Source organism: Argiope bruennichi, chromosome X1 (genome assembly GCF_947563725.1).
Source record: "Argiope bruennichi chromosome X1, qqArgBrue1.1, whole genome shotgun sequence".
NCBI lineage: Eukaryota > Metazoa > Arthropoda > Arachnida > Araneae > Araneidae > Argiope > Argiope bruennichi.
In genome coordinates, this window is record NC_079162.1 from 104,798,775 (window position 1) to 104,825,167 (window position 26,393).

A 26,393-nucleotide genomic window follows, 5' to 3' on the forward strand; every position below is an offset into this window, starting at 1 on the left:
GTTGTAAATTGTGATGTTTTGTTATATTTTGTTGACAACTTCTTGAAAATGCGGTTGGTGTGCTTTATAGGTAATTTCTATTGCCCAATTGCATCCGCCATTTGCGGGAATTCAAACTCATATTCTTATATATCTCGTTTTTATTAAAATATTGTTATTCATTTTTATTTTTAAATTATGTGTACAGTTTAAAAAGACACAGTTTATTAATATCGTGATGTTTTGCTGCAAAATCGAGATTTTTAGGTAATTTTAGCATAAGCGAATCGTCATTCACAAAATATTTATTACAGACGAGAAAAAATTTAAAGATTTATATAGAGACGATAATATATAAGCTTTGCACGACTATTTATCGATTAACAGTTTTGGTCGATTGTTTTGTACGGGCGTGCGGAATATTTTTAATTGTTTCGCGTTTCTCATAAAACATCTACAATGTTAATAATGAAATATGAATTATTATTAATAAAAAATACAAATCAAAGAAAGTACAATGTTATTAAAAGACGTTAAAATGGATAGGGCAATAATATATGATTTTGATGAGAAACGTTTAATATGGTATAGCATTAAGCAAACTTGTATTTGATTAACAATTAATTTTATGGAAAAATATCGACACCTAAATTTTTCTTGTTCAAATAACTCTGGTTTTGGACCTTGTGTTTAACGTATTTTCGAGATTTCTTTTTTTTTTTTAATCAAAAGAGTCTGTTTTTTGTAGATGTTGATACCAGAATATTTGTAAATAATTGCTTTGTAATAAAACGTCTGGAATTTGAAAACAACGAAGAATTATTTGATATCTAATTTGTAATTATTACCAATGGCTTTGCCACTTTAGTGCAGTATTGGTAATTTTTGATAACTTACATATGCAGTTCGCTGTTTTCTTATCTCCTTCTTGCGGTTTCTTTGTTGTAGTATTACTTTCCGACATCTGTGGATGTATAAGTAGTACTCGATTTTAAAATAAGCTTTATTATTTATCGCGATAATTTTATATAATTTTGGAAATTCGTAGAAGAATTAAAAATTCATTTTGTTTAAAATATTGAGTGAAGGATTATCTTGCCCTGTTTATAAAAATTTATTACAAAGTAGCCGTTGAATGTAATAACGTTATTTTTGTATCGTGAAATAGTTCGCTTTTAATAATTTGTTGAGTATGTGTTCATGCGCACGCGATTGTTTTCTTCTACGTCAAGAGTGAATCAGTGGTGAGTTTTTAAAGAAGAAATTAATTTTGCCAGAAAAGTGTAGTTTCGATGAAGGGAGAAAGCAAATATGAAATTTTGCTTTCATATTTGCTTTCGATTATATGAAAAGCGATTATATGAAAAACTCTTTAATGATTACTCCTCCTTCACTTTTTATTTTATTTATTTATTAAGCTAAATCAAGGAAATATTCTTTGCCATTCTCATTGCTGACGTTGAAGAACTGAATGTTAGAATAAAAGATACTGTATGTACAGTTACAGACGATTTTTTAAAGATTTATTGGCAAAAACTAGAATACCCCTTTGACATTCTCCGAGCTACGAAGGGAGCCATTTTGAAATCTATTAAAATGCGTCGTCTCATTAAAAAATTTATAAAAATTCTAATAATGTATTCAAACAAACATGTATAATTATAATAATTTTCGCACAATAGATTTTTATAATTGGGGCAAAATTTGCTGATTCTGTATAAATGCATATTGATTTCGTGAATGTGGTGTCATTTTACCAAACAAGTTACAACCAAATTTATTCCAACTCAAGCAAGTTTATTTGTCTATGTAAACATATCTACAGGATTCAAATATCACGGCAACTTCTGGGGAAAAAGAGTGTGTATACATACAGCGAGATATCCATAGAACTTTGTATGGGAAGGGAATTTCTTTTTTTATTCGCCGTTCTTTTTTTAATACTGAGGTGTGAATAGATGAAATTATGAATAGGTAGCGTTCAATCCCTGAGGCTGGGAGATTCCATTCATAAGCATACAATGTGACGGCGGGTCGCATTCTTCGGTCCCTGGCTGCAATCCCCTCGCTCGAGATGGATCTGAAAAAGAAAAAGACAGAGACGAGGAGAAATATCAACAAAAATTTTCACGGTTTCATCGCTGATTTTTATCGCTTGTATATATCTGTGTTAGTTCGAAGCAAAATTTGTATATCGCAGTGAAGGTTCTATTTTTATATTTCTCCCCTCCCCAACTTTTCAGATTAGAAGTTTCTACCCTCGGAGCAAATGCAAAATCCACAGCGTTTGGGGGAAGTTATTTTTTTTCTGTGTAGAAGTGCGATTTTCTGTAATATTCACCTTGACTTGGGAACGAGTTTAATCGTCTCAGAAAAGCATTTCTTCTCTTGCTTTCTTTAAAAATGGCTCATATCAACTGGTAGGTTCGATAATTTGTTTGCTTGTATATCTAAAGGTTAGATTTGGATTTTTTTTTTTTTTTTTTCTGAATCTCTCTTTGTCTTTTTCTTTTCGATCGAAAATTTATTATTGATTATCAAATATCAAATGTAATTTTTTTTTTTTTTTGTACACGTTTCCATATGTTTTAAGCTTTTACCGCTAAATACTGTTGAAAATTAAATGAATATTTTTTGTTAAACTTTTTTTTTAATACAGTGTTAAAAATAGAGCATTCTTTGAAAACTTATTTGCTTGCAGTAATCATAGATAAGATTTTTAATTAATCGATTTAATTTGATAATGTATCAGAATATGAATGAATAAATAATTGGAGAAAAGAACATTATTATGGAGATACATTAATATGGATAAAAGAACAAGAAATGACCTATTCATAAAAAGACACAGAAAACACATTTTTATTTTAAAATTTAAATAAGCTGAGTTTTATTATTATCTGATACCTGTCCTTGTACTTTCCACTTACATAAAACCATCAATAATTGACCAATAAAAAGTATTCAATAATAAGAAAGTTTGAAAGCAGTTCGTGAAATTACTGTTACATTCACAGAACTTTTAATGTTTTGTTATAAGAATATTATCACAAAAGACATTGTTTTAAAATATACAATTTTGAACTCATAATAATTTCATATGGGATTTTTTTTCTACTAAACTCAAAAATAATTTTATATCCATTTATAGAAGGAAACAAATAACTTTCTTGTCATTTTTGTTTCAACATTATTTTACAAACTTATTATTTTATTTATTTATCTGGTATAATAATTAATGAAAATAACACACTTTCATAAATACTTTTTAATTTGTATGAAATTAATGAAAACATGATTACACTTCAAATACATTTCTAATATTTCTGTTTCTTAAAAAACGACATAAAAAATCAATTTACGCTAGCGTCCAAGATATAATTCAGCTCGATTTAAGATATTTGATGGATATATTCTCTGCTATTTAAAATTTTGAAATGTTCATTGCTACTGTAAAAAGATCAACATTTGATCACTCTTTATCCAGGAATGTTATATTCAATTTTGACAAAACAATTATTAACTTTTAGGGGAATCACTTTATTGATGTCATTTACATAACTGAGTCTTTTTCGTCATGTACAACAAAATAATTTTGGACTCACACAGGAGTATGTTTCAATAAAACAATAATAATTATATATATATACACACTTTCAGTTCCTTTTTGCTTTTAATTTTTGCCAACTTATTCTTACTGTTTGGATTTCCTTAGAATATCACTGAGCTTAAAACAAAAACAAAATTACAATCGAACAATAGTTTCCTGTTTCGATACATACATAAAGCTTTTCTGAAAAGTATAGAAAATATGTTTATTCAAATCAACAAACAAAATTTCATCAACATTTAAATAATCATTATAAATAAGCGAAATATAAAAAGCGCCATATCTTACACAAACTAATAAAATCAATTTCATTTCAATTATTTCTTGTCGGAAACCAGTTTGAGCTACCACTACGTTGCTATGAAAACATTCTAGAAGAAGCTAATAACAATCTGGACTTCATCCTGCATATTGTAAAAGCAAACAATAATCATTTACTGATTTGGCTTGAAAGAAAGTGATATAATAACATGGTATCTGACGGAGATATTTCCAAAAATGTCTACTATTAGAAAGGTCGTTGTAGGGAATCAATTTCAAATGATTTTATATTAGGACTTCTTAAATTCTCACCATGCAACTCTCTTTCTGAAAACATCGAACAATGTTGTGAAATGAGAAAACTGCCATTACTCTGCATTCACTTTTTTTCGAAATATGAAAGTAACAATAATAATAATAATTTGATTAGTAATATTTCAATAATAAAACTGCCATTACTCTGCATTCACTTTTTTTCGAAATATGAAAGTAACAATAATAATAATAATTTGATTAGTAATATTTCAATAATAAAACTGCCATTACTCTGCATTCACTTTTTTTCGAAATATGAAAGTAATAATAATTTGATTAGTAATATCTCTAATTGACAAATAGTTTTTTGAAGTGAATTTTCTCTTTGTTTATCTCTAATAACTGTTACATGTTCTTTTTAATTTTTCAATTATTGCATTGCGACAGTCTATCTGAAACGGATCTCAAATTGAAAAAAATTAATGAAGCCATGCTCTATACAGATTTAAAAATCAGAGGTATTCCAGTTTTATTCAATTATGAGGAATTACATCGAAAATATATTTAACGCAACTGAAACATACATGAAAACAGAAAACTTTGTAATTTGTTGTAGAATTTATATGAATCGTCAAAATGAAATGAAATACAGTAATATCAGCATTAAGCATCACACAAGAGTTATTTTCAAATTTCCACACTGAGAATATTTCAGAAACAACATAAAACATCTTGGAGAAATTTCCAACCACTTGCTCACAATCTTAAGATGTTTATTCTCACAAGCTCACAATTGCAAGGGAATAAGAGCAGTAATAAAGATGGTGACCGAGGAAAAAAATTGCTAGATAGAATCTTACCAGTGAGCATCTACATAGTCTTTTTGAGTGCCTGCTGAAATTCCTAGTTTCCTCATGGATTTCTTGAGGATTTGAAGGCAATAACGAAAACATGATAACTGTGGCTATCCTTCTCCTTGAATTTGACATGTTTCATCTATTTATAGAATATATGAATATATTAATACACCAAAAATAGAGTTATCAACAAACTGTGAAAACTTTTTCAGTTTTCGAATAAGACGAATTTAAGTAACAGTGGTGTAAGTCATTTCCCCACCACCCCATATAAGTAAATGAATAAATAAATTGTATTATTTACTAATTTAATTCGTACAATGTTTTAAAATATTAATGATTGTATGAACTAAATTTCATTCAACCCCCATGTTAAATCTACCTCCAGATGATATCCCTAAAATGGTAACATCCCGTTATTTTTGTTCTCGAATGTTTTGTAGTACTTATATTTTGATATTAATTTCTAGAAAGCAAAGGTTATATGACTTACGCCACTGCAACTTTGATCTGTCTAATTTATTAATGTAACTGCAATAACTAACAATTATAATAATCTCTTCAAGTTATTATATAAGAGTGCACGAATAAATTGAAATAAGAGTAATCAGAGCAATATGCAATTTAAGAAACAAAAAATGTTATAAAAATGACATATTTACATAATTGAAAAACAAGTACAAATATTTAGTTCAGTACTTATTTATTTCAATTTCAGTAATTAATTAAAAATGAAAGTCTACACTAATTGAAATTTATTATTCCTATTTCACATCACTCAATTACTTACTTTAAAAAAAAAGTTGAAAGCGAGGCTATTACTTAACCATGATTTAAATACATGTTTTAATAATTTATAGAGATTTTAACAAAAGATTCAAATGCTAGAAAGGTCTAAGACTACAGGATTACGATCTGCATACTAATCATCTGGCATTTTTCAAAACTTTTATGATTATTATTATTAACTTAGCTATTGGTATGAATGTAAATTAATACTGAAGTCAGTAATGATGAATGTAATTTCTATTTAACACTATAAAATGAAAGAAATCTTTTCTTTAAAAAAAAAGAAAAAGAGGATAATAAAAAGATATTCTCATCATTTGTAACAATAGAAATGAACTCAGAACTAATAAGGCATGCTTGTCACCTTTTGTTTCATGGTTATCTAGTATTCAGTGAATCATTGAATATCTAACAAAAAATTTCCAATAGCTAAAAGATTGGCTATCTCAAAATTTAAAAAAAAAATCATTGTTATTATGTCATTTTTTAAAAATTTTAATTTATCAGTACTTTTTTTAATGGTTTGATGCTGACAGGAAAAAACAATAATAAATCGTCTTTATTTACTGATTAATACATTAGCAAATTGAAAAAAATACAGCAAACAAGAACTATCCTCCTGGAGAAAGATTAGGGTTGAGGTTAAAAATAAATGTTTAGTTTAGAAATATCATGCGCAGATCCTTTTGGAAGTCCTCAGCAGATTTAGAAGCAAGAAAAAACTCTACATATAGAAGAAGAATATAATAAAAAAAGAAGATGAGAAAATGAAGAAAATTGAGTTGTATCTGAAGTGAGCTAAAGATGTGTTTTAAATAAAGTAAGTATGGTATCACATAGTAACACATAAGTGAACAATATCTAGTTTGTTAATAAGAATTAATAATTATTTTTTAAAAAATTTTACCATTCATATGTAAGGTTTAATTCCAAAATATGAGATCGTTATATTATATATATTTATATTATTATAAGTCTTTATTATTATTATTGAGAGAAGGCCCTCCAAACGAAAACGTTTTATTGATAAAATTGTTATTTGGAAAATAAGATTTAAATCGATTAAATTTCTAATCTCGCATTCTTGTTTAAATTTATATTTTTTAATTAAATTTTCTACCTTGTGCAGACTGAATATTAAATGCCGCCTCAAAGATTCGTGTTTTAGGAAAATGATACGAAGTATTAGTTCTATCTATGCATATATCGTCTGGTGGCGGTATTTTATAATGCAGTAATTACACTAGCAGTACATGATCTGCATACGGTTAGCAGTTTCAAGTATTCGTTAGCTGATAAGCTTATAGTAAATAGTCTGCTGTTTTGAAAATCTCATACTGAAGAATGGTTTGTGGCGACACTTTGTCCACCACCTGGAAGTTCTATAGACAGAATTTGCCTTGTAAATATATTTGCGTATGAGATCTCCGTAATCAGTTTCTGCCACAGCTGTATATTTTTGATATATATATATTTTTTTAAAAATAAGAGATTTAATAGTTAGCGGTTGGAAGTAAAATGATGCTCAATCATTTGTATAAGTTTGGTTTCACTTAGTGAAACACTACCTATTTTACGATCCATGAACGGTAAGATAGGATTTCTAACTTTTATTTACAAGATATATGACAAATTCTGCGATCCATATATGGGACACGACTCTGTTTTGGCACTATATTAATGCATTTGATTGGCTTACCCTTCGTTACGGGCTTTACAAGTATTCTATTATAAAAAGAATACCTTATAAAATGCCAAATTAAAAAAAATAATAATAAACGAACCGAAATCCAAAGCAGCAGTTCTACCACAGGAGTATTCACCTTTTTATCTCTTACTATTAAGTTCCCTTTAATTTATTATTAATTTTCTTGAATTCCAGACATCCTTTCTCATGGAAAGGAATGTAATTTTAGCTCTGAGAAAGACAATACTACAAAGAGATGAAACCAAATTTCAGCTTTTCATATGGTTATAACAAATTTCTGTCACAATTTTGAATTCAGTTCTAAATGAATGCGAAGAAGAAGAGAAACCACTACCTGTCAACGCTTGTTAGAAAGATCCCCTTCTCATGCCTCTGCTTTAACATTTCGAGTATTTGAATCTCTTCCAAGAAATGTGCATAACATTTGGCATTCTTTTCATTAATAGAACGGATATTTTTTTACAGGATTCTTCTTAAAAGGTGTGATTCTTTTTAAACTTTCTAAACTGTAGAACTGATAAAATCTTTGTTGAAAGGAAAACTGTGTTAGCAATAACACACTTCTTTTCAATGTCTTAAGTTCTCGAGTTAAGGGAATACCAGTAATTCAGTTTGACATTTGTATGAAGGAATTATGGAGCTATGCAATTGCTATTTTGGGACGTGCCTCTTGAAGCGTGGTCAGATTGTGTGGATGATATTTAAGCGGCACTTTTTCTCTAAATTTCCACATCGTACCAGAACGAGGACGTTTAATTGTGACGGATACAACTAACAGTAGATCTATATTTACCGCGACTGGTTGTATTGAATCTCGTGCATGTGTCCTCCGATTCCAGTTGTACTTAGTTGCCATGCTACCGATATATTAGAAAAATTATTGTGAAAAATTTAGCTCCATTTAATCTAGTTAATATTCTGCCTTAAAGGATTCTGAATTTTTAACGTGGTCAGATGATGAGGGCGACATCCGAGTTTTCAAATTCTTCTTACACTACGACCGTAGGAGGACGATACCACAAGGAGAGAATCGCTGAACTAACTATTTTTCGAACGTAGCTCTAATCATTAAAATTATAGCAGTATCTAAACAAGTTCAGTCAAAATTCTATGAATGTTGAAAGAATCAGTTAGGAGAGAATTGAAAATTATAATAGTGGGTTTGGTTTGGTTTGTGTTGGTTTCTGGCGCAAGAGCTATGCTGCGCCAATCAAATGGTAAATATAATAGTGGGATTAAATCTATCGAAGCAATTAGCTAAAGAAAAAAAGAAGTAAATAATTTAATACGAATATACAATATTTGAATAATCTTTTGCAAACTTTTGTATGCATATTTGTATATTTCAGGCAGTCAAGGAACCAGGAACACCACAATAAACAGTGTAATAGAAGACTACTATACAGACTGAAAATTCAAATCTTAGCAATAAATGAAAGAGACTGACTTCTACTAGTACTAAAAGGTTGTAATCGCTGGAAATTGCCGACTTGGAAAAATGTTTCAAGAATCCTATGATCAACTTACTAGTAACTATTCTAAAAAAATTCCTACTTTTTTTTGCTTTTTTAAAAATTATTCTTTATTTCTTTTTTATTATATTTTCTTAATAATAGATTTTCGAAATTACATTTTTGGCATTTCGAAGGTTACAACAGAATATTTCTTATGACTTATATATTGTAACCTGTTTTTGTGAATCTCCTAAATGTTATCTTTAACTTCAGATAATTTAAAGTTGTGCTGGTTAATTGAGACGCGTGCACTCTAAGTAAATTTCTGTGAATGATTTTTTGATGAAGTATATATTCATGAAATTTCTTTTAATGTAAGAAACTAAACAGACTTAAAAGGAGAAAGAGGGAGAGAAAAGAAGAATGTAATAATACATTTTTGTGTCCCAAATGACGGACCATCTTATTATTTTCATGTAACATTCATAAGTATTGTTGTAGATTTCTTCTTATTCATTCTTGTTTAATCACAATAGCAATTCTGTTTTCTGATTTATCAACGTACCTTCTTTATTTAGGAATTACAACATATTCTAATAGAATCTAATCTTCAGGAGTGTTCTACTTGTTCATCGACATTTATTCTGCAAAAATATCTTGGACCAACATAATAATGATTGCTTTCTGGAAGGAGAAAAGGTATTGAAAAACACAAAGTATCCTTGAAAGGGGTATTTTATTCTCATATTTGTTTTGTATGTGTTTCTTTTTCCTAGAAATTAATACTTCATAAATTAAGTAATGTGTTTGAGCATAGAATATAACAGAGAAATAAACCGAAGGAAAGAAGGAAATGGTTCCGCCTGGAAAACAAAACATTATCAGGAGTCCCCCCCCCCAAAAAAAAAACTCCTTTGATAATTATGTGTGCATTTAGCGCGAATTTCAAGTTCATTTTAATCTTACACATAACGATCCAGTTCTTTCAATTGATGCTAATGTAAGTAATTCCAAATGAGAGGAGGGAAAAAATAAAGAAGGCCCTATTTTCAAGGACAATTTTGTTGCTGGTGTTTCATGTCTGTGCGCTTTACTTTTAACCATCCACAACAAGCCGCAGCTAATGTTCTTACACTTTACTTTATACAAGTTTCTATAAAACTATTTTATACATGGTAAAGTTTTAAAATTTGTTTGTTTCATTGCTGCACTCTGTATAATCCGATCCCACTGAGTTATAAAATACCTAGCCCAATAAAGGTATGAAAACGCTTAAAATGGTCGGGGACAAAAAAAAAAAAAAAAAAAAGACTCAAGGCATGGAAGGATGTTATCGTCTTTAGAGACAGTAATAGGTTTCTTCAAATTAAGACATAAATTGATCTAAGGAAGAAAAGGAATTTTTTTTTCTTAATATTTAGCTTACTGCTGGGGGGAAATGCCCACGACATTGAAAAGATAGAGCTAGTTAAGCAAGAATAAATAACCTCCTTGCGCTTGCCCTTATCTCTCTGCTCTTGGTACAAAGAGGAAGACTCTTCCTATTCCCCTGCAGAAATCTGTTCAATATCAAGTTCCCTGAGCGACAAAGTTATCTGCTATCTTTCTTCTCTCCCTACAAGTAAATATTCCCTTTCGGGGTGTTGAATGTTCTGTAGTTAGAAGAAAACGGGAAATCATCTGTTTGGGTGCTTTGATAAGCTCCTGTTTCATCCTTGTCGAGTGCTAGCTTGCTCGAAATCTGCTTCTCAAAACAGCTAAAATCTTTTGAATATTCACAGATGACTTTTTTTATGAGAGGAAACTAAGCCGATGAAACTTTAGTTGCACACGTTAAACGTCCGAGGTGTTGACGAGGACTTAAAAATAGTAGAAAATGTTACATTTTGTTTATAGAAAAATAGAGCGTCATCTTTAAAAAACATAAATGCTCTTGAATAAAATAGAGAGGATTTTGATATTAAGTACTAAAAATTTAAAATTTAATTGCCTTGCAGGGGGTTTGATTAAATCTGATGTTTCTAAATATTTAAAGGTACTGAACTGCAGAGTTAAATAATACCATCTTCAAATGAACTCAATCTCAGATTGCAAAATTACTGGAAGATTCTGAAACAAAATCATTTAATATCAACGTTCATGTATTAATAATGTAGTTATACATCAAAAATCAATTTAATGAAAGCCTGTTGTTAAGCATAATTTTATAAATGCCTTAAAATGTAGAATTTTTGAAATCACTTTCCACTTTTTGGACTTTAAATAAAGCTCATTATTATAAATATTATGGAATCTTGAAATAAGTTCCCCTCCCCCTTTTTTTTTTCAAATTCAATATCAGGGAGCAGCTCTGGTTTCATTTAAAGGATTATTTAATTGATGATTTTGAAAATAAGCAAATATGGATGATTGATATGGAGAATATATAATTGTGCAAAATGTCGAAACTCCCCCTTATCAGGAAGTAAATATTAAGATTGATAACAAAATTCCATCTTGAAATTAAAATTTCATAAGATATATAAGCATCTTTAGTATAAAATAAAAATCAAACATCAAAAGTAATTAGTAAAAATCAAAAGTCAAACATTCATTTTCTTTTTTTAACAGGGTTAAACGAACATTCTTATATTATTTTCAATGCACTAAAAATTATTTGCCTGGGATTGTTGATAACATTTTAAATTCAAGTTTTCGAATAAGTAATTTGCATCTCAAGCAGTGAGGTATTTACTAATGAGTAACAACATATATATCTCATCGCAATACAAATCCAGATGTGGGGGATTTCCAATTAAGCAGCTAGCTAAGGCCATTGGATTGAAAAAGAGGGCGCAGACAATCATTTTTTTTTTTTTTTTTTTGCTTAATTATTACATAAATAAATTTGTTCAAAAGGCACATTTTACGAACTATTAAATATCAGGACTACAATGTGTGTTTAAGAGTAAATTATTTAAATCATTATTAAGTTAAAGTATAAGTAATTATTTGAAAAGAGTCGGAATATTAATTATTTATTCACTGGCTACGTTTTCCTTCACTTTACAGATCTTGTAAAAAAATAACTTTAGTTATATTTGTTTGAAATTTATTGTTTAATTTCTTTTATAGTAGTTTAATATTTATATTTGATAGTAATATCTGTATTTGGAAATCATGAACTAATAACTATGATTAATTTTTCAGGAATTATATTGCTTCAGTTTTAAATAACTAATCTTAATGTGTGTGTGTATGTGTAATTCAGAATGAGGTAATGTTTGTAAGATCCTGAAAACTACCTATATTCATAAAGTTACTAAATTAAAATTTAACTAAAATAAGTCCTTAATATGTTCCTTAACTTTAAAAATTATTGAAATATAACATTAAATTAACAATTACTAAAAGAGGGACCTCATATTTATATTGTCTAGGACGCTAAATACCTAATTCCGCCATTGTGTGCACAGTACTCTAAAACCATTATACTTTTAAAAATAAGCAATGTTTATAGCATACTGAGCACTAGTGTTACGTTATATATACTTATCATGATGGACGAAGTCGGAAGTGTAAACAATCTCTCCCCCAAAACGACTAAAAGTATACAGCATGTATTTTATTTAATATCTCGAATTATGATTCCGAAAATACAAAAGAGGAAGGGTATGGAAAAAATATATATACCCATTATGGAGAAGACGTATCGATTATGCCTTTATGAATCTCCCGTGGACTTGGCTTTTCCTTGCACGATAGCGGCGGAAGTTCGTTCTCGAAACCACGTGCTCTGGCAAGCAGCGCATTCTGGAAGAAAAGGATAGAGCCTTGCATCGTAAATTGCCAAACAGACATTTACGGTCACTTGCTTCTGATCTCCCGCCGTTTTATTATAAGGTCGATGGGTTCTTCTTTCTATTCCACCGATGTCTTGATCTTACTTGTAGTTTGTTTGGGTTTGCTTCTTTCCTGTTTTATTTATTTTTTTCTCTGCTTTTTTTAATCTATAGGATCGTTTAACCTTTTTGACTGCTGACGGTGGCGGAGATTTGCATCGAACAAGAACTCCCTCATAAAGGCTGTACTTTAAAAAAAAAACATCCCCTTCCCTTTTGCACTCTTCTTCTTATACCTCTTTTCGTATTCTTTGCTGTTTTCTTAATGTCTCGTGCGCTTGTAGTGTGTTTACTTAAATTTTGTGTTCATACTTTCCTGCAAACTAATGTAGGCGACTTTGCAGGCGGACTATGCTTAGACTGTTCGGGATTTGTGTTCCACTTGCTACACTGTTCTACGTCTTCTTCTGAATGGGGAAAGAAAAAACGAAAAGGGCGGGAAAAGACTTAGATGGGAAGATAGATAAAATAGCTATATGAAATATCAATTAATATTAAAGGAAAGATATTTTCTTTGCTTGGAATGTTTTAATACAGTAAGCTTATATCCAATTATTATTAATTAAACGATTCTTATTTCATTATTTTTTATTACTTGGTTGAATTTTTCATTTCCATTTTTTTATCATAATTATACTTATTTCATTACTTTTATTATGATTTTAATTATTCTTATTTCATCATTCCATTAATTCTATTTATTTTTATTTTTTTTCCTTACTAATAATGAAAGTTTTATGTAAAACATGATCTACCAATGTTTCCAAACCACAAAGTGCATATATACAACCAAATTAGGATTCAGGAACCATAATATAAAAAGCTTTTCTGTAGGAAATTGACTTAGAGAAATATTTTTGTGTATCTACTTGCATCTATGTCAGACATTATTCATAGAATTCCATAGGAATAAAAATTTCATAACTTATCTGAAAGTTTTCGAAAATTTGTCCGGAATGGACCTTCTGTTTAATTTCAAAAGATAAATAAATGTAAACAAAAGTATTTATAAATCACTTGCGCATTAATTTTACAATATCTGTTTTTCCTTTTTTTTTTTTTTTTTTTTTCCTGATTTTTTATTTTTGAATTTTTTTAGATTTAGGAGTTCTAAAATTGATACATAGACTGCAATAATAGATTTATTCGTATTTTTATATAGTTAGCATTGATCTTTACTTTTAGTAAGTGAAAAAAGTAGTTCATCTGTGCGCAGATGAAATATTTTTACTTCAGAAGAATAAGAGTTATGATCTCAGTCTCATTACAATCCTAAAATTTCAAAATTTTACACAAATTTGAAACAGCGTTCGGAATGATTTAGATACTGGAACAATAATGCATGCCAAATTGGCATTTATTGATTAATTGCATGCTGAAATATTTTTCAGGATTTATGAAATAGGAATCGAATATATCCTCATCACTTATCATTTCTACATTTTACACTTTTTCATTAATAATTTTTTTTAAAAAAATTAGTCTACTTAGATTGTGGAGAAAATTGATTACATCAAATTCCATTTCAATATATTTACATCAGGTTTCGTCAAAAATGCCGGGTGTCCCAAAAATAAAGGTTCATTTTTATGAAACGGGGTCTATTTATTATTTAACAGATTTATTTAAAAACTGAAGTCTATTTATGCTTATCACGTTTAATATGTTCAGTCACTAGATAAAAGAACAAAAAAAGATTTTTACAGCTCAATTACGATTACAGATAAGACAGATTTATGAAAAACAATAATAAATAGAAAAGGAAAAGATTTATAAATCTTATGCCAAATCTTTATTCGAAATTTTCGACATGTGTTATATTTATGTTCCTGCAAATTTTAGATCAAGCCTTAATATTGCGAAACGCTTTCTGCACCATTTCAAAAATTATCTCCTGAATAGCTAACAGAAAGCACAATAGCTAAATATAGATTTGAAATCTGGAGTGATACGGATGGAACATATGTTTAAAGTTTTCAATACATTGGCATAAGATTTAAGATTTTTTTCTCTCTATTGTTGAGTTTTTCTTTTTTTCTTTTATTTTTCTTTATTTATTTTTGTAATCATAAATGCGTCGGACGAATAAAAATTAAATTGTTTTGTTTTAATATACCGTAAATGGAAATTAATTTTCGAACATAAAATACAAATTTTGGAACACCCCTAATAGAAAAATAAAAGTTAGAACTCTTTGAGTTCATTTTTAATAAGATAAGTATTTTTTTTTTTTTTAATAAACATACAATTTCTCAAAGACGTATGCCTACTTTTGGGATACCCTGTATATGATAGCAATTCATTTTTTTTGAGGGGGGGGAGATTGTTTATTTCCTCATAAAGTTATCAAATTTCACTCATAAGCTTCTCTAGAATTTTAATTATGTAATTGATACTATATTTTGGACTTTTTAGTTTCACCTCGAGGTTTAGAATCCAGGGTTGATATTACTTTTATATCACGACTACAAACGAAACTTCATAGAATGTTTCTGCTAATTGGAACAAAACCTAGAGTGATAATACCATATTCTTTATACTTCGTATTAATTTGTTTTTGTACTATACAATTTTTTGTTTATTTCAAAAGTGTTCTACAATGGAAATATCTAATGAAATTTAGAATTTAAAATGTATTTTGAGCATAAAAAGGATTGTTGATATGCCCCCTTCACTTCTGTTAGATTATGTATTTTATATTCTCTTAATATAAAACTGGCAAATATTTGCTGTTTTTTAAATTAATTTCGATCTTTCTTGTAACTTAATGTTTGTTGTAATAATAAAAAATGAAATCATTGAAATTTAAATTTTGTTTATTTATATATATTAATGTCACTGTTATAAAATTAAAAATTACTCATAGTTACCATTGTTTTTTCCAGATCTAATAGGCTTTTCTGTAGCCACATTGAAGCAGGCATGACATATTAATTGAAAATGGAAGAAATACATTTGCCTCTTGCGGAAGGATTCAATGCAGATGAGTAAAGCTATTTAGTATTAGCAAATAGTAATTAGTACTATTAGTATTTAGTACTAACCTTTCTCAAATTATATATTTTTATTATTATTATTTGTATTTTGAAAAGTTGTTTGTTATAGTTTAGTGTGTATATTTAACGGTTAAAAAGATTGCTCCCTACTGCAATAGGGTAGAGTATATTGGAGGCTTTCCTGCCAGTGAAATAGCACAGGAGTAAATATAGGTCACTTTCCCCTGGAAAGTCTTTAGAATGTCAACCATTCCCATATAATGGGAGATAAGTAAGATTTTTATCCCTGGCACTAAATTCTCCAAAGTTGCTTTGGAAGATGCTCACTTCTCTCTTGCCATGAGATTTTAAACCTGGATTGTATTAGATATGCTTATCGAATTGGAAATTATTCGATTATAAATTATTTTTCAAGGGGAATTATTAATATAAATTAACAATATCTTTTTTTTTCCCCCTTGATTGACTATTTTTACTTTTGTTCCTATAAAGAACATGCAGATTAGTTATCTCCTAATTGCTGTAGTATAGCAAAGAACCCCCAAAAATTATCGTTTGTCTAATATATCTGTTAGTTTAAGAGATATCTTTTATCAATTTTCCGCCAAGCAATTTTGCTTATTCATCAATGCTTGGGTAATGCATATTTGCTATGCAAGGTAACTGATAAAATGCAGGCAACTTATAAAATTAAAAGAATTAATTCTTCTTTATCATTGTTTCTTTCTATGTTTTATCAATATTTATATATAATTGGGTTAAAGAGAAACTTTATAAAAATATTCTGATATGGATTGAAGAAAATAAATTGCAAAAGTTTGCCAATTACATTGATGGAAAAAAAATAATCCATAGTTTCTTATCCCTGGATTAATCAATAAACATGGTTTAAATTTATTTGCAAAAGGAGATTACAATCACATAAAATGGAAGCGTAGACAAAACCTGTTCATTCTAACTCCCCCCCCCCTTAAAAAGTATTCTGTGATTCATTTTTAATGTACTGGGTGGCCATAATTAATTTGTAGATATGTACAGTTCAATTACAATGAAAGCAGTGAACCACAGAAATGGTATTTTGTATTGAAATTATTTAGAGTATGGGGAATTGAATCATAGAGGAGGAGATCTTCACATTTCCGCCACCAGGGGTATAGGACTGAATTTTTGCTATAAAATAGACATACAAACATTTGAAACTCTTTAAGTGAGTTATTTAAGCATTTTGACTGACTTAGACGAGCCCCTTCCACCACCAAAAAAAGGAATCCGTTAAGCTAGTTGCATAAGGAAAAAAGAAAGACATAACACTAGTGTGCATTGGCATTTGCGTACATGTCATTAAAGTTTAATCTGTCAATATGGGCTCCTCTGACCAAAAAAAAAAAAAAATGTTAAGTTTATATATTTAAACATAAAAACTATTAGTATTTCAGAGTCTAATATGTGATCATTTATCGAAAATATTTAGAATATCAGGGTATGTTTTCTTACAAACCAATGCAATTGAAGTTATTTATTTAAGTAAACTCTTTCTTAATTTTTAATAAAAATTTGCTGAATGAAAACTTTATTAATTGTAATCATTTTACTTGGTTTTGCTTGAATTTATACGAATAAACGATGGAGACAAAGAAAATCACTCAAATTTCGTAAACATATATGCTTCTGAAAAGATATTCCATAAGTAATACTAGCCACTTTCGGCGGCTAGTATTATATAGCTCATCAAGCTGTTCAATGCGTTTTAACATTGCTTCAATAATAGTTCATCTCTTTCTAAGAAGTAATATCTCTTGTAAGTCAATTGAATGTCACTGCTGATAAAATTTAGGCTGCTTTTATAGTTCAAGGAACATGTAGCGAAAACTTATAAGCCAGTTAACAGCTATGGTGCTCGAGCAATTGCTTTTGTATCGTGGTCATGTTACTGGGCTGCGAGCCACAAGGTCCCAAGTTCTATTCTCGCTGATACCAATCGGCCACATTGGTGACCTCGGACGATGAACCTTCAACTTTCGTACAGCTGTTGTGGCGCCATCTACCCGCAACCATAGTCGTCAGATTCACTTAACGCAGCAAACCATAGTCGTCAGATTCACTTGACGCAGCAAACCATAGTCGTCAGATTCACTTGACGCAGCAAACCATAGTCGTCAGATTCACTTGACGCAGCAAACCAAAGTCGTCAGACTCACTTGACACAGCAACAGCAACCACTCACCCACACACGCTCGCCATAACGTTTGGTGCTACTCAAATGGGTACAGGCGCATTAGACTCAACAGCTAAATACATCACCACTCAACAAACATATCTCTCGTCTCACCTCTGACTCGCTGGAGGGAGAGTCTGTAGTGAAAGCTTATAAGCCAGTCAACAGCTACGCTGCACGAACAATTGCTTTTGTATCGTGGTCATGTTACTGATCTGCGAACCACAAGATCCCAGGTTCTATCCTGGCGCATCGCAAAAGCCGCCACAAACATTTTTCAAAGTGGCAATAATAAAATACTAAACATTTTTACATGAGAATTTATTATATTAACCAAGTGAATTTATATTAGAAACTGATAAAGGGCAATATCTTTTCATCACTAAAAGGCATAAAATTTCAGCTAACTAACGTAATTAGTAATTCAAATGTCAGCTATCCAATGAAGGAAAGCATTATCAGGGGGGAGGATGAGTTTATATTGATAAAAGTATATCTATGTATATGAGAAGAAATTTTTCATAATTTTCCTCGTATATTTTAATCCAAATTCATTGAAAAAAAATTCTAATAAAACACATAATTTCGAAATTATGCAAATTTTAATTAAGAGCGCGCCCAAATATCGTGATTGTAGGTATCGCTTATATAGTTACAATCTCTTCAACAACTCATATGTCAATTACACAAATTCACCGCCTAAAAATCATTTATTAGTAATGCATGACTTGTACGCATCTGTCATGTACGAAAGTGCCATGTTATCAAGAAAAGAAGCAATTATGTATGAAGAGAGAAGTTGCCTTTATCCACTTTGAGCTGATCCAAAGAATGCTGGTTTCCATTATATATAATGTATAAACTTAATTTTTCAAGTGATAGTAATGTTTTCTTTTTTTTTTTTTTGCAGGTGCATATGGTTTGATAGATTATGGACGTTAACATGTTGACTTGTTCTATAAATACTTACATTATAGGTATTTGTTATACATAATTTGTTATACACGAAAATTTTACAAATACACATTTTTTGTAATGTGATGAATTTCAATAAATAATAGAATACTATACATAAACATTGCTATAGTTTTTTCCTTATTATTCTACATAAAATATAAGTACATGTTTCAGACAGTGCTTTTTGCATACATTTGAAAATAAGTTATTCCTACACAAAATATACTTATATTATTGCATTTACTCATTGATTTATTATTCATTATATGTATTGTGTGTCTCTAAAACAGATTTATGCTTTTATCATCTTGTTAATGAATCATACATATTATCTTAATTACCATTGTACTAGCCTTACATTTAAGTAAATATTTCAAGACTGCATTTTGATCATTTTAAAATTTTTAAAGAATTTTCGGTTGCATTGCAGTTTATGTTTCTAAAGTTATATTATGCATCTATGGGGCATCTAAATGACAAAGCTGGAAGCAGAGAAGATATTTTATATAACACAAGTTAATCGGCTAATAGGTTATCTAAAAGTCCATCTGTCTTTCTGAAATGTTTTTGTAAATATTTGAGTTGTATTAAAAGTAATCCGCCTTCAGTTAAAAGATTTCAAAAATAGTCTTCGAATTATAGCTTGGTAGCAGATTTAGGCAATTGTAGATCTTTACACGTTAAGATTGGGATGTTAAACAAAAGAATTTTAATATTTGATATATAACAAACAACTCCAAATGCCTCTTTAAGTTTTCATTTTTGCCCCTTGATGATTTTGTTATTAATTGTTGAAAACTACTTCACACAAGGATTTTAATTAGTGATTCCCTAAAGAACTAACACTTTTACAATCAATGATATGTAAAAGCAATAGCGAATTATTGCTAGCTGATAGAAATAAGACATACATGAATTATTTTCTAATCTTCTAAATGTGAAAGATTCTGTAAAGATTAGAATAGTTAAAATCATTTCTACTCAGGGAATTTGAACTTGCAGTTCAGATTCCTCATTCACTAACTGAGTAACCGCGTTTGTACATTTAAACAATTAATTTCGTTATTATTTGATCAATTTTATTCAGTTATCCTTTTGAAACAATGTACCAAAATTAATCATCGATTGAAAGTGAATGAAATCCTACACCTGAAATTCTTATATTGAAATTTATTGCTGTTTTCAGTATTTTTAGAAAGTCAGCTTAATGAATAAAATCCAGGTGCATAAGAAAAATCTCATGACCATTAAAAGATTATACTTAAATTTTAAATCTATTATTTTTTTTATTGATATTATTTATTCACTTTGAATTCTCAACCTTTTAATGATCATATCCAAAAAGCCCTCTAAACAAATTTTCTCTCTTGACCTGCAGAAAGACAATTTCATGAATTCAGAACTTAGGAGTTTGTTAGGTAATTGGTTACATTGTTAAAAAAATTTTCTTTTCATGTTGAAATGCACAACTATTGCCTTTTATCGTCTTTTCATAAACTGCACAACTATGTCTTTATGAAATGCGCAACTATTGTGTTTTCTGAATATTTCAAATTCCTTTATGGCACAACAGGTTATCAAGTTTCAGTTCAACTTCATTCTGGTAAGGAGGTGTAGGATAAGGGGAAACAGGAGAAATTCCTTATATTAATCTTCCATGGCCTCAAACCAACAGTTAATAACAGAATTATTTCAGAAAGAAATTATATATATAATTCTGTCTTAAATGTAAATTTAAGTTAAAGTTGTGCCAACTTTTCCCTAAGGAATCAAAACGCTGAGTCGGTAAATTCCTTTCAAAAACTCTATAAGTTAAGAATATTGTCTCACATTTCTATTTCTGCCATCCTATTCGATACGCTACATTATGCTCAGTTCAAGGTTTGCACAAAGACTTTTGATTATATATAGAATTTGATTACTTTCTTAAAATAAGAAACTGCAAAGTAACATGTTAGTGAAGCGGATTGAGATGTGCGAGGATAGAACCTGGGAGATTTCGGTTCGCAGTCCAGTAACATAACCATGATACAAGAGCAATTGCTCGTGCAGCGTAGCTGTTTACTGGCTTATAAGCTTTTCACCACAATAGCCTACAATGTCTTTAAAACGCACATGTATAGAAATATGTATTTATGAGAACAAAATTAGAGTAAAATGCAATTGCTCAGACAATTCGATACGGTAGCATATTGTTTAGTTGAATGTCAGTAGTACCACATGCATTTAAATCAAGCCTCTATAAACTAACCGAATTTTTACTTTTTGCTGAAGCATATGGGGTGAGATTAAACTCTATCTTTATAAATAGTTTATGTCTGTATTCAGTTGCTTAACTAGGAACTCAAATGTGGACCAGTTGACCTAAAATGTTTGATCAGAAAATAACGATAGTTTCTCTAAAAATAGCTCTCTTTTTCTTCCTTTATCTTGTCAAAAGAGTTGTGAAGCTTATTTGAATGAAGTGATTTTGGTGAAATACTGATTTTTTCCCCTTAAGACTTGGATTTTATTAATTTCATCTTAGTTTTGTTACGGTCCCAATTTCTTTGAGAGCTGATTGAAATGGGATGTTTTTCGATCACATTTATTTTAAAGACTCTTTACATATTATATAAGTCTTCTATTACATTACACTCCAAGATTCTGAAGTCCTTTAGTAACTTCAAAATGTCTATAAATTTCATTTGCCTATTCTTGATATTGCTAGTGAAGAAACATGTTTGTCCAGTATACTGAGATTTTGCATAACTATTTAGGAAAATTTAGAATTGAAAGAGCTGACATGGCTTTCTATTGCTTTGAAAAGCTTTTAACTAATGAGCTTTAATTAATGATTTTATTTACTTTTCGTTTGTTCTTTATATGTAATCACTAACTTACTTACCTTTACGGAAGGCTGTTTCTAACAATTATATTAAATCCAAGTGAAGTTTTTCGATGCTACTCTTTGTTGATTGCTTTTTTCAGTATCAGATGAATATTTAATACAGTTTTCTTATAAATAATATATCTTTAGATGTAACTCCCTTGCAAAACAATATAAGTTTGTACAATGTTTTACTTAGGTGTTTTTTTTTTTTTTTTTTTAATTATATAAGATTTGAATAGCACTAAAAACTGACACAAATTGTGGAATAACTCTTGAAAGTGTGATATGCAAAATTTCATAATTTACGAACAACAGAATATTGTTTTCATCTCCCCCTCCCCCATTACACAAATGTGGTCCATATTTCCTTAAAAAGGTAATTTAGCGAATGATAATTTTATAAGTAATAGGGCATTTTCATTCAGGCATTATTCGGCATTAAATTATTTTCTTTTCTAACAAGATTTTTCATGCTGCATTTTTATGAGCATATGCATCATTATATTATGAATATGCTAAGACAATGTCAATATGAAATATTAGATTTTTAAAAAATTGATGGGATTCTACTCCCACTATCCTGTTTTGAATCTGCAATTCGATATTTATTCTAGTAATTTTTTATATTTTTTACCCAAAAAAAATCAATAGCCCTATTAAATTTTCAAAAAAACAATGCAGAATTAGATTATAGTTTAGAAAAAATATTTTCTTATATTATGAAATGCGCTTTATTCGAACTGATCAAACATTAAAAGGAATTGTATAAATGACTTAGAAATTTCTTTGTAACAGAATTTGTATCCTGACAATTACTCCAAACTTTTCATAGTAACTTTGCAGAAATGAACGAAATTATCTTACAGCCAAAAAGCAAATATATATTGGAGTAATTATTTGAATAGTTCCAAAAGCAAAAATTCATTTTAAGATACAAAGTTATTGATATACAGGCTCAGTTAGCATGTCTATCACAATACTAATTCTAAAAATGAACTTCAACAGCAATGATGCTCACTGTAATTAAGCTATTGTTGTATAAATGTAATGTAGACTATTTACTTTGATGATCTGAACCAAACAGAAAACCAAGAACCCCCCTCCCTCTCCTAGCCTAGAGACAACTATCATATTAATGTTCTTCTAAAGCAAAACTGGTGCGAATAATAATTTTGATTATGTGAATATCGATAAGAGCCAATAATGAATATTTAATTGCCATGAAAGATAGTCGTGAATCTCATGATAATTTACTTTTTTACAAGATAAATGAATCATCATCCGTGCATATTGATCTTTCTTTTTCATTTATCTTAGATTACTACAAAATATGAATTAGTATTACTAATCGGTATATCAAATAATTAAGAATTGTTATTAAGCTTCGATAACTTTTTTTTTTTTTTTCATTTGGTGCAATGATCTTTCCTTTAACAAGAGCATAAAATAAATTTGATGCAAGCAATTCTTCACTGTTAAGCTATTGAAACTCTGACTTCTGATATTTTTCATGCGAGCAGCCTATATTTTATTTCTCTTCCTGAATTAGTCATACTTATTTTGAACTGGTTCAAAAGCGAAGGTCCACCTCATTTTTCATTTAATTTTTTCCTCCATTTTATGGCCTTAAAACACAAGATAAAAGTACACTTACTCTTACTGCATTCTGACTCACACTGCATTTCAAGCGCACATCTTATTCCACACATCCAAAGCCTTTCAAAACTCCCCTCCATTTACTTTTAAAAGTTTTAAAACCAACGTATTAGAGCACAACAGGAGTTGAGACAGCCGTGAAATCAACATCATTCTATTTTTTTTTTTTTTTTTTTTTACTTTTTCATCGTTCGCCGCTGGGCATTATTCTCTGTCAAAACTCAAAAAATATCCCCTTGGATAAAAAGAAAGACATTATAAAAATTAAACCCCAAACTCTGTGATAAAAAAATAAATAAAATAAAAACTGAATGAAAGCCTTACACAATATATGCCGTTGCACAAGCTTAGGAGAGAAGGGGAAAGAGAGAGGGAAAAAAATTCGCTTTATGTTTGAGATGTCGCCCAACAAGGGGCTGCTCGCACCGCCCTCCCGGTTTGCGCCGCCTCCGTGGAAGATACGAGCGTTCCTGTGGAGGAGATTGGTTTAAAGGATATCGTTCCAACAGCCATAGAACGTCCTCAAACTCTCCTGTGACCACACATCGGTTGCCCGGCCGTGAGTCCCTTTTCAAAAGGTAAACTATTGCAACTTCTTTATGATAGTGCTTTACTCCCTAGGCCCATAAACATGTAGAATGACTATCTAAATTTAGGCTCTTTTGTAGTCTCTTTCTTTATGATGATCCACAAACTGTTATTACAAGGCTAAATAGAAATCAAGTATCTGTTACCTCTGCATTTGGTATATATATATATATTTTTTCACATGGCAATGAGTCAAAAGGGTGATAAGGTCCAGTTCCGCTTTTCAATAAAAATAGAAACTTCCGTACTACGCGCAAAGTGTATTTCAAAAACTATTTCGTAATTTATCTGTACATGACGTGGTAGTCAAATATCTAAATACGCAACACAGAACCAAAGGCACACTTAATTCATGCATATCGCGTTTTTAAGAGATATCGCTTTTGAAGAAGGGCAGAGATATTTTTATCCTCCCCCCCCCCTCTAAAAAAAGACAACACGTGTAGATAAAATACTGAAATCTTTAAAGAAAAAAAACTGCGATTAACATCTTTAAATTGCTATTTATTTGGAATTATGATCCAGCACGTTTAATTCAATCATTATATTCGGCAAATATTATACATATCATTTCTCATATTCACACTTTTTGCAACAAAATTTTCTTTTTCAAAATTCTGTATTTATGTTATAAAACCGAGGAAGGACAATAAAGTTTTCATAGGAAAATGAGAATATTTTCAGTGGTCCAGATTCATAATTTCCGTTCATATCATACGTAAACAAATTTTACACACAATAAACTCTCATCTAGGTCAAATACTTAATATTATCAGTAATACACATCCCTCTTTCATCAATTAAATATAAAGTGTTGTTCTGTTAAACAGTTGTCCTTCGTTATATTATTTTAATCTCTTTCGCTTCAAAAAGTTTCATTTTCGGACAAATTAAATAAGAAACAGTTATTAATAACATATCTCTTATTCGAAAATTAGAGTTTTGAAATAATGTCCAGCATCAACTAATACTTGTCTCTTATTCAAAATCACAGCTTTGAAATAATGTCTTGCATCAACCGTTTAAAAAAGCGCTGAGATTTTAAAATTCTGACAATCGCCACTTTCGTATAAATGCTACGTATTATCAATATATAAAATTATCTTACCTGTTTAAATCTTGTTCAAGTTCCGCAAGACGTTCCATTCTAGCAAACTTGAAGCTTCTGCGATAAATCGAGACTCTTTAAAAGGCTGACTGTACTTGAAAAACGCTCTGCTGAGTACCATAAACTCTTAAGTACCTACGCGTGGACGTTATTATTAGCTGTTGTTAGAAGAGAGCTGCAATTGAAGTTAATGGGCAGTTAATTTGACAAACGTAGAGTCTTGAGTGAAGGCAAGAATTTCGCTGGAAGAGTAACTGCAAGAGAGCGTAACGGTGCGCTCTATAACATCGACTAAATATTATATATTTAAATTTGTATATTCAAACGAGCTAAAGCTTGGAATTTTTTTTTGTAATGACATATTTGATATAAAAAAATAATAGAATTACCATCTATCGGGACCTGCTAATTTTCAGTTTTTCGTACTAACAAATCATATGTTTATTTACACATTTTTATATTCATATATACATTTTTTACATACTTCTGTCTGTACATATTTTTTGCTTGTTACAGAATATCTGATTTAAAACAAAATAACTATTCTTATTCAAAACTTGGAAAATTTTCCATTCCCTTCTAGATCGAATTCTATTATAAAATCATGTCGTATTTTCAAAATCTTAGTTGCTATCCATTTTTTGTTACAATTGTCCTTTCGTTATTCTCTGTTCTGAAATACCGTTATAATGTGACAATCTCTTTCTTTTTTCGAACAAAAAAAAAATCCATCTTTACCTTAAAAAGTCTGTTAAATTAGATCGATTTAACAGACTTTTAGTTTATTTTTGTAACATCCCAATGTTTATTGCTATTTTTCCTACTTATCTAATTGTTTTGACTCAGTTTGCCATGGAAACAAAATAAACAAACCTGCTAGCATTAAGAGAGTGGTAATATTACGGACATAATTTCAGCTATGCATTTTTTTAAAATCTAATGTCCTACAAGATTAGTTGAATTAAGATTTATAGTGCGTTAATTTTAATGTATTATTTAATCTTTGTTATATTGTTTTCTATACTCGGATTATTGCATTAATTTGAAACATATTTACGAAATTGCTTACCTTTTACTTACCACATTATATTTCATACTCCATGTATTTGAAAAATTAAACTGGTGTAATGTGTGTAAAAAACAAAATATTGATATCAGCTACTTATTTCCTGTTTATTTCTTCATTCTACTTTTTTAAACAGATTTC

At 29.5% G+C, this 26,393-nt stretch overlaps 1 protein-coding gene and 2 long non-coding RNA genes across 4 annotated transcripts in view; 2 read left to right on the forward strand and 1 right to left on the reverse strand.

The window, feature by feature from the left end:
* Positions 1–19,081, forward strand: part of LOC129958312 (uncharacterized) — an 86,279-nt gene extending 67,198 nt beyond the window's left edge. Inside the window, exons 2-5 of the long non-coding RNA XR_008783192.1 lie at positions 8,809–8,988; positions 9,492–9,612; positions 15,680–15,781; positions 18,916–19,081. This is a non-coding gene — a long non-coding RNA (uncharacterized LOC129958312). The remainder of the gene's footprint in view (positions 1–8,808; positions 8,989–9,491; positions 9,613–15,679; positions 15,782–18,915) is intronic.
* Positions 1,795–25,274, reverse strand: LOC129958314 (uncharacterized). 2 transcript variants are annotated; one of them, XR_008783194.1, is made up of 3 exons: positions 25,187–25,274; positions 4,966–5,101; positions 1,795–2,059 (listed from the first exon to the last, which is right to left on the reverse strand). It is a non-coding gene; the product is annotated as an uncharacterized LOC129958314 (long non-coding RNA). The 2 variants fall into 2 exon arrangements; XR_008783193.1 differs by lacking the exon at positions 25,187–25,274 and adding an exon at positions 12,586–12,831.
* Positions 24,014–26,393, forward strand: part of LOC129958311 (homeotic protein antennapedia-like) — a 202,684-nt gene continuing 200,304 nt past the window's right edge. Inside the window, exon 1 of the mRNA XM_056070709.1 lies at positions 24,014–24,068. The gene's annotated coding sequence lies outside the window, so the exon portion shown is untranslated. The remainder of the gene's footprint in view (positions 24,069–26,393) is intronic.